The 18,281-nt window shown below is 43.3% G+C and overlaps 1 protein-coding gene across 1 annotated transcript in view; it reads right to left on the bottom strand.

Annotated features, from left to right (window-relative positions):
- Positions 1-10,741, bottom strand: part of LOC130181076 (spectrin beta chain, non-erythrocytic 1) — a 99,578-nt gene extending 88,837 nt beyond the window's left edge. Inside the window, exon 1 of the mRNA XM_056394837.1 lies at positions 10,585-10,741. The gene's annotated coding sequence lies outside the window, so the exon portion shown is untranslated. The remainder of the gene's footprint in view (positions 1-10,584) is intronic.
- Positions 10,742-18,281: the final 7,540 nt, after the last annotated feature.

An 18,281-nucleotide genomic window follows, 5' to 3' on the forward strand; every position in this document is an offset into this window, starting at 1 on the left:
GACAGGCGGACATTTAGAGACGTTTTGTCTTTGTGTTTCATGAACCAATTGATTCAGCAAAATAATCAATGATTAACCGATCAAACTAATCGATGACTGATGGTCGAACGTCCGGATGTTGAGATTTTCCCGTTGCGTGTCGCAACAAACGCCACGGCGCTGACGCTTTCAGTCGTGTCGCCATTAAAACATCGTGTCAGGCTTTTCCTCTATTGTTTGACACGTCAAATATTAAATGATTGATCGAAAAGATAATCAATAGATTAATCAATAGTGAGAATAAGCATGATCTGCAGCCGTACTGACATTAACAACATTAATAGTGGAAGCTGGAGAAGCAGCAGTTACTGTCCTAGTTTCAGACTGTGTCGTTTGATAGAAATGTCACGTCGACATTCAGATCAATAAAGTTTTTTTGATTTGATTTTGAATAAAAAGAAAAAAAAATCTGACCAGCAGCAGGAAAATTAGTTTTAGTCTGAAACAGACGGAGAAAAAAAACACTCAACACTCGAGCTGCAGCAGCTTCAGTCCAGAAATATCACGACTAACACACACACACAGAAATACACACACACAGAAATACACACACACACACACACACACACACACACTGCACGCAAACACTCGGCTCTTCACAGTCCAGATTGGAGGGTCGGCTGTGTCGTCATGGCGATCCATCCCATCATCTCACCCTGGCCAGCTGCCAGACACTTTCTCTCTCTCTCTCTCCCTCTCAGCCCACAATCCTGCCAGGCTCATGTTGCAGTGCATTGTGGGATGTCAGATCTAATCTATTCCACAGGACACGAGTGTGTGTGTGTGTGTGTGTGTGTGTGTGTGTGTGTGTGTGTGTGTGTGTGTGTGTGTATGTGTGTGTGTGTGTGTGTGTGTGTGTGTGTTCACAGTGACTGTAGTTCTTTGTTCCTGGTTGAGCTTCCTGCTGGTCACAGTGTTAAAACAGGATCAAACACATTCCTCAACAGGCAGGTTCACAGACGCCCACCTGTCGCCCTGACTCACCTGTCGCCCTGACTCACCTGTCTGTCTGTGTGACTCTAAGTCAGCTGTAAAGCCTGAGATACCATGGAGGGTGAGCGCAGAGGAAGCACAGAGGATGATGGGAAATGTAGTGTTTATCTGATGAACTATAGAAAACTTTTTATTCATATTTGGAGCTGAAACAATTTATTGATCTATCGACAGGAACTTTACAGATAATGTATCAAAGACATGAGAAATTTTTCAACCGCCAATGGGAAAAAATTGAGGCGAAGATCTTGAGGTTTGTTGTGTTTGGACAAAAGACGACGACGTCTGTATTTTATAAAACAAACGATTGAGGAGATAATTAGGAGATTTAATCAATAATCTTTTCTTTTGATGACTTTGAATAAAATCTGAGCAGGTTTTATCATCATTAGTTTAATTTGTTTGTTTTCATGAACTTTACTCTCTTTGTTCGTGTTTTAGCTTCTCGTAGCATCGATGCTAAAATACAGGAGTTGTTTGTTTCATCATCACTTTTTATTTTCTTTGTCTCTTTTTTATGTTATCGGTCAATTACTAAATAAAACATTTACAAATATAAAAATAAAACTGTTTACAGTCAATTATTGATCGAGCATTTTAGCAACAATCCGACATGTTTCCATCATGTGCTTTGTACTGATGTTTATAAACACGTGTCAAATAAACAATAAATAAATAAAAGTGCGATTTTAAAATTCAGATTAAGTCGTTTTGTGACTTCATGTTGATGAAACTGAGTGTGTGTGTGTGTGTGTGTGTGTGTGTGTGTGTGTGTGTGTGTGTGTAGATCCTCGTGCGGTCAAGGACATGTAACCCCACCCCCCTCCCTGTCCAATGCCATCAAACTCATTTCCCATCATGCCAAGTGTGTGAGCGGGTATTTGTGGGTGAGGAATACGCCGGTGTAAAGCTCCTTAATATTCCCCCACACACACACACACACACACACACACACACACACACACACACACACACTGATCTACTGACAGACTTCCTGTCCTCTCACTGCTGCAGTCGCTCTGACGCTCAAACCAACAAAACCACCAACAACCTGAAACCAGTTTCTCTTGTTTTCAGCGTTTATAGAAATTATTATATGATTGATTTCATTTCACGATCTTTATTTTATTCAACAAAATAAAAATGTTTCCAGCTGATTACTAATAAAATATAATTAATACTAATAGCTTTGTTTTCTTTATCTTTAAACATCAATATGACACTTCATTATTTGTTTAATATCATATATAAATATATTTCAGTCCAAACATTGACTCTTTAATCAACGTCTAAACTTTTTAAAACAGCTTTTCAAAGTAAAAGTTCATCTAACGGTTTAAACACTAAGATTCTTCATCGAATTTATGATGAAGATGACAAAGTCAATTATTTTTTCATTCTAACAAACACACAGTCTCACATTGTCACACACACACACACACACACACACACAGATGTGATGTAGTACATGAAGTCATCTGGGCTTGTGTTACTGCTGTGCTCTAGAGATGAGAGGGGTGGAGGTCAATGATGTAAGCCTCACTGTCGTCATAGCAACACTGAAAAAAGCAGCTGAAGTCAATGCTGATCAGAAATTTCCAGAAATCCTGATCTGACTGTGACGAAGAGAAAAAACAACGGTTTTATAGAAACGGAGACTGTGGCGATGAAGACGAGGGGACAGCGTCTCTGGCGCCGTGGACGTGGAGCGAACGGCGAGCGGAGCCAACATCTGTCTGCAGCTGTCAGGCTGATGTAAACACAGTGACAGGCTTTCAGCTTTTATTTTGTAAATCAAGTATATAAAACGCTCTTATTGTGGAGAGACCAGCAGGCCAGAACAGGCGGGTTCAGGTTCGCGGTGCGGTCTGGACGTCTGGTCTCGGTCGGTCAGCAGGTCCACGGCCCAGAGGCAGCGTTCCAGTTTCAGCCAATCATTTCCTCCTTTGTCTCCGACTGTCGACCCCTCCCTCGCTTCTACAGCAGGGTTTCAGGGCGAACACACACACACACACACACACACACACACACACACACACACACACACACACAGCAGAGCTTCACCCCAAACTGAATCGAGTTCGTGCTTTTTGTCCTTTAAACTCCACTACCACTAATTTCCCATGATGCCGAGCAGGTTGGGTAAAGTGCCCCTCCCCTGCCCCTTGCATTGGGATTTCAACCGACAACTTCAACACAACTTTGCTTCTGCCATTTCAGGAAACTGAACCACAAACACACACACACACACACACACACATACACACACACACACACACACACACTACGCTCACATTCCTGATAAATGAAATGTTCGGTTTGAGGCCTCCAGATGTGGTCAGACTACACGCCACCATCTGTAGTGTGTGTGTGTGTGTGTGTGTGTGTGTGTGTGTGTGTGTGTGTGTGTGTCAGAGAGAGAAACGCCTTTGGCTACATGGAAATCAAATTAAATGGAGTCTTGCTGAAGGTCAACACAGAGTGCATCAGTGTGTGTGTGTGTGTGTGTTTAAATTTAAAGTAAACACGTGTGGATAATACGTCACATTACTATTACAATCCATCACACACACACACACACACACACACACAGACACACACACACACACACACACACACACACACATCTGAGTGTGTGAAGTGAACGGACATGATATGAATTACAGCTTATTTGTCAAATCAAAAAACAAATGATCAAATCACAGAAAGTGAATCAACAGTTGAGAATCAGGAAGTTGGAAAGAATTCATATGATAATTATGATAAAATACTCTTTATACTTCGGATTAAATTCCAACATATCTAGATTAGCTGGGAGTTAGGGGGCGGAGTCAGACGCTGCCAAGACAGCGACGGCGGAGCAGCTCACTCTGAGCTTCAGAAACCTGCGGGTGACGTCACGGAGACGACGTCCATCTTTGTTTAGAGTCTGTGATCCGGACAGACGCAGAGGGAAATCAGAAAACGAACACAGATCTAATTACATGGAGGAAAGTGGGCGGGGTTTCATCAGGAAGCAACTGCAACAACAGATTCTCTTCAGGAACTCGTCACCGTTACTTTAATCTGAACTTCAGGAGCGTCCGTCGGTTCGTGAGAGGATTTCCTGCCGTTGTTCTGGTTTCGATCAGCGAGCTGAGAATGAAAATACGATGATGTAATCTTTGGCTCCGAGAAAATCCTGAGGAAATAAAACTAATGTATCCGTCCTTCACCTGGTCTCTGTCCCTCCGTCTGTCCTCAACGTCCTCTCCGTCTCATCATCAGTAAATCTCATGAGGCGGCAGCTCAAACTGCTGCGTTCAGGTAAAACAGGTGATCCGAGTGTTACAGTCAGAGATCAGAGAGAGAGAGAGAGAGACGCTCGTCCTCTCGTCTCGTCCTCCTCTGCGTGTTTTGATTTTTCCGTCTACAGGGACAAAGAAAATGACAAATCTGAGCGAGTGGAAAAAGCTTCCTGCTGCAAATTAGTGCAGATTCTTCAGAAACACTCTGTTCACATATTTTTTTCATGAGAAATCAGCAGCTGATGTGTTTTTATTTCTTCCTTCTTTGATGGAAATTAACACAAACGTTTATGAGCTCAGCAGCTTCCATGATCAGTTTGGATCCATGAAACGTTTTCAAAACCAACATCTATAAAACTATAAAACTAGAAACTTCATATTTGATCTCATGAAAAACTTTAAATAAAAAAAAAAGCAGGTTTCAGATCGGAGTCGACTCCCGACGTGCGAGGAGACGAAGAACAAGAGAGCTTCAAGTGTGTGTTTGACCCCTGCTGAGGTCAAACCTGTTCACCCAGGTGTGACCCAGCTATGTAAACACACACACACACACACACACACACACACACACACACACACCAGAAGACAGAAAAGAAGCAGGCCCCACAAACAGACAGTTCAAACATGCCATGCTTCACTGATATCTAAGTGTGTGTGTGTGTGTGTGTGTGTGTGTGTGTGTGTTGTGTGTGTGTGTGTGTAGAGGGAGAGTGTATTGGCAGAAGAGATAAAGAAGTAGAATAAAACAGTTTTTTCCTTCAGACCGTCGACTGTAGAAATTCCCAGAGATCATTACAGCGAACACACGTCTGATAATAAAGACACTCATCGTCCTTCCACACACACACACACACACACACAACACACACACACACACACAGCCCTGAACTCATGTAGACATCGCCCAGAGGAGGAGGGAGAGAACGAGGCATTAACCCTTTAAAACCCGAGTCTCTCTCTAAAACCGTTTGAAACAACCTCCTGAACAACTTTGTGCCGTCACTCAGACCGTTATTTCTCAGCGTCTGAAGCAGGTAGAGACCTGAAACAAAAACCATCTGACACTTTAAACATTTGGCTTTTATTGGAAATCCCCAGCTTTCCTTTTACCGTTTATTGTTTTTCTTTGTAACTGTTGACGAACATTAGAGGCCCTTCACAATAAAAGCCAAACGCTTTACTGTGAACAAACACTTTATTTTGAAAGCTCTACTTTACATCAATGCTTTATTTTTAATCTTTTTAATTTGAAAATCTCTACTTGAAGCCGACATGGAGGTGAAATCCTGAACGAACTCTGAGGAACAGAAACTACAGCTTCATCCGCTGAAGAAAACCATATGATAACGCTCAAAAGCTGCACAACAAGCAGCTATGTAAGTGGACCTTGAATCAAGATTCTCCTCCTCCTCCTATCTGCTGGACATTTTCCAGAACATTCCTCCTCCCTTCTCTCAGCTGGTATCTTTCAGTCCTGTCCTCCTTACTCCTCTTCACCTCCTCTTCACCTCCTCCTCCTCTTTTTCACCTCCTTGTTCATTTTGGAAACTGATTTAGATTCAGTTTTTTGTTTTTAATCTGTTTCAGATCGTTTAGATTTCCTCAGTGAACTTTCTGAAGAGGATTCAGGATCCAGAGGAAGATTTAAAGGTCGATACTCGACATTCAGTGATGATTGTTAACGTTACTCAAACTCCAGATCCTCCAGACCAGGATCTGGATCTGGAGGATCTGGATCTGGAGGATTCGGATCTGGAGGATCTGGATCTGGAGGATCTGGAGGATCTGGAGGATCTGGATCTGGAGGATCCGGATCCTGCCGACGTTGTTGAATAAGTAAAACTGATTCAACATGTTCTCTGCAGATACCGACCGTGATGAACCTGAACAGAGAATCTGCAGATCCTTGCTTTCCTCTCCTCTCCTCCCCTCCCTTCATCCATCACTCCCCCCTCGCCTCCCCTCTGATCCTCGGGGCCCCAACATGAAATTTCCTCCTTCAAGTTTAAGCCTCCGAGTCGAGAAGAAGGGATGGAGACGACGGAGGAGGGAGGTGTGAACCGTCCGTCTCCTTCACAGTAAAACACAACTGCAACATTTTCAATTGATATTATAAATATTATTTTATTTTGAAAAAGGGCTTTGATTCATTTCAGCTGGAGGAATAAACTTTAAATAAAGGAGACTAAGGAAGAAAGGAAGGAAGAAAGGAAGGAAGGAGGGATGAAGGTGTGCGAAGGAAGGAGGGCGAGTCTGCAGTTGGAGAGGACGAGGAGAAAAAGGACGACAGAAACAGACGAGTGTCCTCGTTTCTGAAAATACGACTCACCTCCTGCTCTTAAAGGGACGACTCACCACATCCTCACTTTCCTCTTTATATTTATCAAGTCGCCATTTTTCACTTCACTACATTTCCCAGAGATCAACCTGTCAATCAAACACTGTGGGAGGGACTTTGATGCATTGTCGATATTTCTGATTTGATCCAAACGAGCCTGATCTGTCCCTGAGAGACTACAAACAACTTTCATTTTGAAATACATTTTCATCATCTGTCAACTTCCTGTTTACTTCTTTTCTCTATCAAACATTTAAAGGGTCTCGAGACTCGTCTTTAAAGATGAAAGAAAAGAAGAAGATAACGATCCGTTTCTCCTCCCTCGTCCCGACCACGAGGCCGGACGACCGTCCCCAAACAAACAGACACACACTCTGTCAACAGCGCTCTGCACCAATTAATACAGCGACACACACACACACACACACACACACACACACACACACACACACACACACACACACACACACACACACTGATCTGTTTACAAGAGGTGGAGTGAGCTCCAGAGACACAGAAACACAATGAGAGAGAGAGAGAGTCAAAACACAACAGCTACTGTCTGGTATCGGTTGGTATCGGTTAGTATTGGTTAGTATTGGTTAGTATTGGTTAGTATTGGTTAGTATCGGTTGGTATCGGTTGGTTGGATATTTGTTGCTTCCATGTCTCCAGGTCTTACTGAGGAAATAGATTGGTTTATTTTCATTTGTAATTTTCTTTATTGATTATAATTTGTTGCATATTGTTTGATAAACTGCTGAAATCTGGGGAAGGAACCACGACACTCACAGCCAATCAGGAGAGGCCACGGCTGCGACCTCATCATTTCCAAAAGGTCTCAGTTTCTGTCTGTCCGGACTACAACACACGCTCAGAGTTTTCAAAATAAAACACAAGCCCGGAGTTTTCAAAATAAAACACAAGCCCGGAGTTTTCAAAATAAAACAGGTCCAGCAGAGTTGCACCATGAAATGAAAAGGATGTAGTGTGGACGTATCCTGAGGATCAATAATCAGTTTCCTGAGTTCATCTTTAGTTTTTGTATTTACAGCAGAACATCAGACTTTAGAGAAACTTTTTTCCACATGAATCTGTTGTGTAATCGGAGGCGTCTCCGAGCCGGAGGAACACACCCCGAGCTCTGGAGTTTAATATTAGCCTGGTATTAAAGTGATGAAGCCGTTGTGCTATTTGAGACGCTGCAGCAGAGCCGGTGATTTACAGCTCAGATCTACGACTGCGTGAAGCCGGCCGGCCCGTAAACTGCATCATCGCCTCCACCTCCACCAGCGCCCAGGCTTCAGAGAGGGAGAGAGTCTGAGTCGGCGCCAGAAGCAGCGTTCAGGAGCATCAGTCCACCTCAAACGTCCCCGCGGGTCTTTAACGAGCAAAACACACAAACCAGCTGATGAGACAGACGACCAGGATCTGAGCTGATCAATACATGTGATTCACAGATGAAGGTGAAGGAGGGAACGACAGAAGAAAAAAGAAAAAAACACCTTGTTCAGATGTTTTTAAAGATGCTGCGTTCAGGAGTTTTTGTTTCCATAAATTTCCCATAAACCCCTCTGCTTCCTGTTCCTTCCCTCCCCCCGTCTCTGTGGCTCCGCTCCATTTCATTTAAAGAGGCTGTGAACAGCAGATCTGCGTTTTGCCGACGACAGCGAACGCCACATGGAAAGTGTTTTAACAACAACACAGACTCGCACTTTACATTAATTATCCAACACATTCACTCTACGGCTGCAACCATCAGCTGGTCGATCGACAGGAATCAATCTGATAATCGATTGATCGATTCAGGATCAAGGAAACGGGACGAAATGTTTTGATCCAGTTTCTCTGCTGCGTTTACTTTTTGTTAAACTGAATATTTGGGGTTCGACTGTAGGAAACATGCTACATGCTACATGCTACATTAGCACCTACAATCATAAAACCTCCCAGTCTCTGACCAAACTGTTGGTGTTCCAGTTGCATTGTGGGTAATGTATCCAACACATTTATTCTACAGCTGCAAAGATCAGCTGGTCGATCGACAGGAAATGAATCTGCAAATATTCTGATGATCGATTAACATTCAAACAAACGAGACAAAATATTTTCTGGGTCCAGTTTCTGTTTTCTTGTTGGACATTTTAGTGAATTAGTAAAGTACATTTTTTATTTCTTTATTTACTATTTTCATTTACTCTTTTTTGCTGATTATAGATCGAATGATTGATCGATAGAATGTTTACCAGACCCCTGTAGCTCTCTGCTACATGCTACATGCTACATTAGCACCTACGAGCATTAAAACATCCCAGTTTTTGACCTAGCTGCTGGTGGTCCCATTGCATTGTGGGTAATATAGGATGTAAGATGTTGATGACAAAGCAGAGATTCTAGCCTGACCTTCACCCCCCCCTCCCCTCCTCCACCCTCCTCCTCCAGTGTCCTTGAGCTCTGAATCCCTGACCTTTGACCTCCCTGTGGGGGCAAGGGGCGTGAATCCGCGGAGTTCAACATTTCTAAAAGTGAGATTCCTGAAAAAGTGATTTAAATTCAAAAGGATGAAACTTTATTGTCGCAGCAGCAGCGACATGAGAACGAGTCGACGCCTCACTGAGACGTTTTAAAGGCTCCAGGCAACAAGTTGCCAAATGTTTCCCAGTTGCTGCATCAAAGAAATAAAAGGAGGGTGGGGGAGGATGAGGACAGAGAGGGGGGAGGCAGGGAGAGGGGGAGAGAGGGAGAGACATGATGATAAGAGGTAAACTGAGGTGAGAAAGATAAAGAAAAGATATGAGGAGGAAACAGTGTGAGACGGGAAAAGGAGGAGGAGGAAGATTAGGAAGAAAAGGGAGAGGTAAGGGGGAAGAAATGGAGAGGGGGGAGGGAGGGAGGGAGGGAGGGAGGGAGGAGGAGGAGAGAGCAGCAGCCCAGCCTGTATCTGATTACATAATTGCTCCACAGGATTTGAAACCGGGTCTGCGCAACAAAAAAACACCTCAAAGCTGCAGCGTTACGCACAACTCTTCTTCTTCTTCTGTGGTTTTACTGTCACACAACAAACACAGTGAGATTAAAGATGTGTCACGTCATTGCAAGGAAACCCTCACACTGACCCAAACTACACAGTCGTGCTTTTATTTACAAGCAGAAGAAGAATCCAGACACCCCCCCACCCCCCCCCCCCCCCCGCCCCCCCCCGTCCCAGAAGGTCCTGAGACCGGATCCACAGAGGGACTGCAGAGCTCCCTGTGGCAGCAGCACAGGGGCATTGTGGGAATATTCTAGTGTTTCTGCTCCTGGGCTGAGGTCAGCAGAGGCGACCACGCCTGCACCAACACCATCTCCACCATCTCCACCATCATCACCATCATCATCACCATCATCATCATCACCACCACCATCATCATCATCACAACCTCCATCAGGAAGAAGAAAAATCCCTCCATCAGATTTAAACCAGAGTTCAACATAACAACAACAACAAGCAGCAGCTGTGGCGCACGAAGCCTCAAAACACACACACACACACACACACACACACACACACACACACACACACACACACACACACACACACACACACACACACAAGTTCAACAACACGATGAAGCTGGGAGACACAGCCGGGAGAGGAGCTCGCTGCCCGGCTGCTCTCCGCGCCCTCACCCCGCTGCTGCACCGGCACTAATGACTCTGCTGCTTTCACCTGAGCTCACAGCATTTAACCCGGGAAAAAAGCGGCGTCTAACCCGGGATATCAGAGCGTGGGGACAAACCCCGCCGCAGCCGCAGCCGTCATGGATGTGGATGCTTCTCCGGCACAATGAAACAAATCCGTGATTTGGAAAATGAAACGAGCGCAGAGGGAGAAAAACAGCGCGGACCGGCCCGACACGGCTCGGCTCGGCTCGGCTTCACACTCACCTGAAGGCCGACGGAAGCGCAGTGGAGTCCCGCTCGCAGTGAAGGAAGGACGGACGGATCTCTGTGGAGCTCGGAGCAAAAACAACGCAGGAGCAGAGAGTCCTCAAATCCACCAATCCTCCTCCTCCTCCTCCTCCCCCCGCCCCTCCCGCTCCGCTCTGCTCCACTCCGCTTCAGCACGGCCCGGACCGCAGCGCCCGGTGCGCTCGGTTCTATCACCCCGCGGCGCCGGCGGCGGGCGGAGCTACAACCTGCGTTAGTCTCTACTAGAAAACAAATGAACAATAAATAAAAAGAGCGATAAACACATGATGACATGTCACACTTCCTGATAAACAGTTGCTATGGATACGTCACAGATATTTAATTTATTGTGTAACATTATATATTATACACATTTGGATTATTTTAATTATAAGTTAACCATATTAATTTGTGTTGCATATTAAGTGGTGCAATATTATTTGAGTTTATCATATTATTAATTTTATTACTTCTATTTATTATATGATTTCAGTTGCAGCACTTTATTATTTCATAATATATAATCTGTAGGTGTGGAGCGCCTTTGGTTCCCACCTGCCATTGTTGCAGGGGGACAGGTGTGGATGTGACGGTCTTTTTTGAGTTGAGAGTTGAGAAAGTTGAGACAGTGAAAAACTCTACGACCAAGAAATCAGTTACAAACGTGTGAAAATGACGGAACCTGATGAAGACTAAGAAATGACAGCGACCGTGTTGCTGTTACAGGACACTGTCTAATCGCTGGAAACATCACACTGACTGAACTGAAATAAATACTGTGATTGAATCTGGAGATCTGACTTTGTTTTTTGTGTCCAACTTTCTCGGCCCATACTCTGGCCACATGCTTGTTTTCCTCTGGCTCAGTATATACCCAGTTCCATGCCCCAAATCTGGCCCATATACGGCGTGATGCCAGATGCCACTTCCACATTTGGACCAATTCTGGAGCATGCGCAGAAAATCTTCCAGCTGTGCAGTCAGTACCGGAGGATAACAGCCAGACTCTGCCCAGATGTGGAAGTATGTGGGCCAGACTCGGGCCAGATGTTTCATTTGTTATCTGGGGGGATGATCATGAAACATGTCTCAATGATTTTTATCTTACTGGAAATTTAAATATTTATTATTCTATTGGTTCCTGGTTCATCTCACCACATCACACTGTGATAAATAAACAAAGAAATCTACTTATTATTAACACCCTGCTAGTTTTAAAGCTGCTGCTAAAAGTTTTTATTACTTAATCTACAGATTTGATTTTCAATCATCAGCTGTTTCCAATAGTTTAGTTCATGAATGTGAATCTGGCTCAGAAATATTAATTGTTTCTCATAATTTGATGAAATGTGTCTTTTATTTGGCTCATAAATAAACTTGCAGAATGAATGTTCATCGTGTGTTTGTTCCATACGGCAGCCTGGAGCGACACAAAGCTTTGCCTCATCATCGTTTCAACAGCGAATAAATGAAAATACAAATGACATTGCATTTTTAGGATCCATCTGCCCCACCGTCTCCACCCCTCAGGGCTGCAGCGGGAGGGATATGAAGCGCCTCCAGATCCCTAAATGTGAGTGAGAGGCGGAGAATCGGCCGGGAGGGGGGAGGAGAGGGAGGGGGGAGGGGGAGGGTGGGGGTCTGCAGAGACTGAACGATGCCAAACAGCTCTGACTGTGAGAAGTTGTCATCAAACAGCAGGAACACATGAAGAACCGTGTTCTGTTGGAACAGAGGCAGTGAACGCACCTCTGTTCTCTGCGGCCTCTGGAAACATTTCCCATCAGGCCTCTGGAAACATTTCCCATCAGGCCTTTGGTCTGAGTTAAAGTTGAGCTCTTGTCTTTACACTTGGACCAGCAGCAGCAGACAGACGCTCCTGATGAATCAGCTGCTTTCAGGCTCTTTGTTTTCTACAGGAAACAGAACAACTCAGATCTTTCACTTAGAACAACATGAAATACTTTGTTACAAGGACAAAGGTTCAAAAAGTAAAAGTATCAGAGTATTTATACCTTTTTTGTCTGGCTTTTAATTAAATTTAATTAATTATTTTTTCAATTTATTTATATATTTCAAGCTGTTTTTCTGCTGAGTCTTTTTATTCTATTTTTCTGATTGTTTTCTTTTTAATACCCGACTTTTATTCCTGTAATTTTACGTCAAACCTCTCCTTTGTTTTTGCATTTTATTATTTTATCTTTACTGTTTTGTTTTAATTTTTGTTTGATTTTTAATATCCGACCTTTTATTTGTCACTTTAATGCATCTCCTGTGTTTTATTATTTTATCATTTTATCTTTATCACTCTATCGTGATCTTTGTTTTCCAGTCTTCAGTGTTTCCTCAGTTGCTTGTTATTGTTTCATTTTGATTGTTTTTCATTATAACTGGGTCATTTATTGTTCTGTGAGGTAATGTGTGTTCTTATTGTGATTTTGATAATATTGAATATAAATAAGATTAAGATACTAAATGACGCAGAACGACCTGTTTCAGAATAATATTGATCAAATCACTGAATTCAAATCATTGATTAATTAACGTGGGAGCATCATTAATGTTGCAGCTACAGTTGGAACTCATTTTAACTTAACGTACTGTGGAGGAGCTCGATCTATAATCATGTATCATAAACAATTAGTTTGTTTACATTTTGTATTAACCATCAATATTTATCTCCAAATATCTTCTGTTTAAGGATAAAGCAGCTTAAAACTGAAATACTAAGTTTTATTTACATGAGGAACCTGAGTTCACGTATGGAACCTTTATATTATTAATAATAATAATAATAATAAACTTTATTTATACATCACGTTTCTTAACGATGTCACAAAGTGTTTTACGGAAAGAAAAAACGAAGAATTAAAGCAAAAAGAAATCTGAAATGAGAATGGAGGCTCAGGTCTGTCTGAGGGTTTTATTCTAATGAAACATTTACAGAACCTTTAAGGAGAGTTTCAGGTCAGAAAACTTCTCAACAATCAAACAAAACATATGATGAACGTGTAGACGACATATTTAATTATCGTTTCAGCAGCGACTTGTTGACTTTATTTTAAAACGTAATTTGACCTGAAACATCGAACTTCATCTCTCCTCTCTGAACCTACTGGAGATAAAGATCAAGCTGTGGTCAAAAAGTTCAGCTTCCTGACACATGAAGTAAGATTTCTGATGCTCTGATTGGTTATCTGAGAGAACTCACTCTGACCAATGACGTACAGAAGAAATGAACCAACATTTTACTCGATTTAATCTGATGGAATGGTTTCTATAAAAGGAAGAGGAAGAAAGGAGGAGTGTGTGTGTGTGTGTGTGTGTGTGTGTTTGATGAGATGATGTTATCATGTCATGATAATCTCCCTCACACACAAACACACACATAAATACACACAAGTGAGAATGATGCGTTCAGGGTCTGAAGGACATCCAGGACTGTCCTGCATGTGTGTGTGCTGGCAGAATGTGATCTGGCCTTCAAGGTCAGTGTGTGTATGTGTGTGTGTGTGTGTGTGTGTGTGTGTGTGCGGGGGATTATCACTCAGACACCAGACACCGTGTAGAAACGTCCAGCTGACCGCAGCCATATTTGTTTTGAGGCAGAGGATGGTGAGGAGAAGGTCAGAGGTCGAGGATATTCTGACTCTGACTCATCACACCAGCACTTTAATTCATCAAATACGTATTTATTAATTAATGAACTTATTCTCTGTTAATTCACTGAATGTCACATTTAATGAGGCGCTGTTGGAACGGCGTGTAGAGCTGTCACATGTTTTCACTCACTGCGATCTCTTATAAAGAAGGAACCGAGTCTGACCCTGAAGATCTCCTCCACGTCTTTACAACATTTAAAAACACTGAATCAGCGTTTGTGTCTAATGTGGTTTTTCTACTCAGGAGGAAAGTGACTCACCTGGTTGAAGACGACCTGCGTCACTGAGCTGCGACGAGACTGTCCCATTTCAAAGGCTCCTTCAAACACTTCCTGGGACAACATTTCCCAAGATTCATTGCGTGTCGGTAGTGAAAGCAAACAGAGAGCCTGAGGATTACACTGTTAAATGTCAGTATGAGTGCGTAACGTAAGATTTTGTAAAAGAAAGTTCCTGTCGGTCGGTCAGCTCCTTTGTTCCCACCTGTTGATCCTCCGTCCACCTGTGAACTGTCAGCAGCTCCACCTGTGAACTGTCAGCAGCTCCACCTGTGAACTGTCAGCAGCTCCACCTGTGAACTGTCAGCAGCTCCACCTGTGAACTGTCAGCAGCTCCACCTGTGAACTGTCAGCAGCTCCACCTGTGAACTGTCAGCAGCTCCACCTGTGAACTGTCAGCAGCTCCACCTGTCAACTGTCAGCAGCTCCACCTGTGAACTGTCAGCAGCTCCACCTGTGAACTGTCAGCAGCTTCACCTGTGAACTGTCAGCAGCTCCACCTGTGAACTGTCAGCAGCTCCACCTGTCATCCTGCAGGGTGAAGCTCAAACATCCAGGTGAGGAAACAGTCACCTGAACACATCTGTGGGCTTTAAATCCTCCTGACAGTCCAACAGTCCAATAAAGTCGTGAGAACCGAACCAAGAAAGAATATTTATAACTTTATTTATTCTCTCTGCTGCTGCTTCGTTTCATTTATCAGACATTAAATCTTCTCAATAGAAACGAGTAGAAACAGAAAAGAACAAAAGGTGTTTGTGTGAAATGTCAGAGTTTCTTTCACTGTAAAGTTGGACTCAACTCTGACATGTTGCCTGGCAACAGCTGGCTATCAGCACCCACTCGTGTGTGTGTGTGTGTGTGTGTGTGTGTGTGTGTGTGTGTGTGTGTGTGTGTGTGTGTGTGTGTGTGTGTAAGACTTACTGTGTGGGCAGTTAAAGTGCTGGGCAGATATTCAGAGAGAAAATAGATGGAAAGAGAGAAAGAGAGGAGGAGGGAAGGAAACTAGGAGTTTAAAGAGGAGGAGGGAAGGAAAGAAGGAAAGAAGGAAAGAAGGAAAGAAGGAAACTAGGAGTTAAGAGAGGAGGAGAGGAAAGACTTCAAGAAAAGAGAAGGCACCAACTTTTCTTTTCTCTCTGTATCTATCTTACAAACACTTCCAGGCAGAGTGGCGTTTCCACGGTGACCACTATGGGATGCCAAATTGGTTGCTGGGAGAGGAAGAGGCAGAGGAAGAAGAGGAGGAGGAGGAGGAGGAGGAAGAGAGAGGTCGAGACCAGTGCATTTTTTTTTTCAGCTTTTCCACAGTGGTTGAAGTGTGTGGGTGGGCTCTCTCTCTCTCTCTCTCTCTCTCTCTCTCTCCCTCCCTCTGTCCCTCTCTCTCTCCCTCTCTCTCTTCCTCCCTCCCTCCCTCCCTCCCTCTCTCTCTCATGGCAGCAGTGTGAGTGTGGGGGTGGCTGTATTATTATTTGCTTTGCAGTGAGAGGAAGACAAAGTGTGAGCTGGTGCTGGAGGTGGAGGAGGATTTAGGTTCTTTGTATTTAGGTGCGTTTAGGGACAGAAAGCAGGATGGGAAAAGAGAGAACTTGTTTCAGATGTCAGGCCTGTGACGATCTCTGGTTCAGCAGGACGTGGTTTCAGTTTCAGAGGGAGATGGCTCCATGTGGACAGATAATTCTTGATGTAAAGAAAATAAATAGATAAATAAATAAAAATGTTTATTATAACAATGAAAACCAGAGACATTTCCAGTTCGACGATCGATAAATCATAAAATATCCAATGTCCTACGACATTATATACGGTTTCATGTATTCTGACCACGGTAACTGTTGCACTGTAAAAAACTATGGTGAAGGCCAACTGATAAAATGATGACTCCCTACCTTTGAAGTAAACATGAGGTCCTATTGACTGTCTAAGGCTCCACAGATCAGAAGAATCAAAAGTGTTTTTCAAAAAAGGTTGTCCGTCGCACAACTTCTTCTTCTTCACTTCTTTCAATATAAAAACTACTTTTCAAGTTCTAGGTGTGTGTGTGTGTGTGTGTGTGTGTGTGTGTGGGGGGGGGGTTTACTTACGAACTCCAAACCAATGGGGTAGCCAGATGACCTTTTCTCTGCCCAGAGACAACAAAAATAAAATAAAAATCTGATTGGATAACCCTGTTTGATGGTTGTAGCTTCATTTTTGAAGCTGCTATAGCTAGCAGCTAGCTCCCTCTGTTGGCCAAAACAAGCGGGCCAGGCCACTAAAAATGGCGACTGTCCCCAGAAAACAGGGACGTCTGGTCACTTTATGTAAGAAAACAAAAAGTTCAAACTCTAGCTGCTGTCTCACGTCCACACAGCCGACCAATCAGGGCATGAAGTGGGCGTGGAGGTCAGACTGTCGGGTTCAGGAAGTTGCAGAAATTGTCGTACACAGGTTTTTTGTTCTTTATTTGACCTTCAACAAAATAAAAGAAACACCTGTCAGTCAGAATGACAAAAACTGATGTTTGTCTTCATGAAGGAGGAATTATGACAAGCCTGTAGTTTATCTGGGTGTTCCTAATAAACTGACATATATATATATATATACAGTCATGGCCAAAAACATTGCCCCTGTTTGCACTGGAACAACCGGAAAAAAAAAGCCACACAGAACTCCAAAAATGGACCGGACAAAATGATTGGCACCCTCCACTTAATATTTTGTAGCTCACCCTTTGGAAATACAACAGAAATCAATCCCTTCCTGTAACCATGGGTGAGTTTATGACACCTCACTCTTCGTTTGCCAACTGCTCCAGGTTTCTCACCTTTGAAAGGTTCTTTCTCCCAACTGCTGTTTTCAGATCTCTCCACAGGTGTTATATATTTTCTAAATTGAAGGAGCTTCACTTGCTTGAAATCCCAGTATTTCTTACAGTTTTGAAAAGGTGCCGATCCATTTCTGGAGTTCTGTGTGGAATGAATCAGATGTGGCTTTTTTCCAGTTGTTGTTCCAGTGCAAACAACAGAAATAAACATGTGAATGTCAAAGCATTTTTAATTGCAACAGTCTTCTGGCAGAAATGTTGCATTATCTGAAAGTGCAGAGGTGCTGAAATGTTTGGCCACGACTGTAAATATGTATTTTATATATTTATTTATAGAGAGAAGCTTTTAGGAGAATTAAACAGAGCTGCTGGTTCCAGGTACTTTCTGTGGAGACACCGCCTTTGGCTTTTATTCCATTACACACACACACACACACACACACACACACACACACACACACACACATACACACACACACACACACACACACACACACACACACACACACACACATACACACACACATACATACACACACACACACCACACACACACACACACACACACACACACACACACACACATCACACACACACACCACACACACACACACACACACACCACACACATACACACACACATACATACACACACACCACACACACACACACACACATACACACACACACACACACACACACATACACACATACACACACATACACACACACACACACGCACACACACACACACACACACACTACACACACACACACATACACACACACACACCACACACACACACACACACACACACACACACACAACACACACACACACACACACACACACACACACACACACACACACACACACATACACACACACATACATACACACACACACACACACACATCACACACACACAC

The sequence above is a fragment of the Seriola aureovittata genome, chromosome 14 (genome assembly GCF_021018895.1).
Source record: "Seriola aureovittata isolate HTS-2021-v1 ecotype China chromosome 14, ASM2101889v1, whole genome shotgun sequence".
In the NCBI taxonomy this organism is placed as follows: domain Eukaryota; kingdom Metazoa; phylum Chordata; class Actinopteri; order Carangiformes; family Carangidae; genus Seriola; species Seriola aureovittata.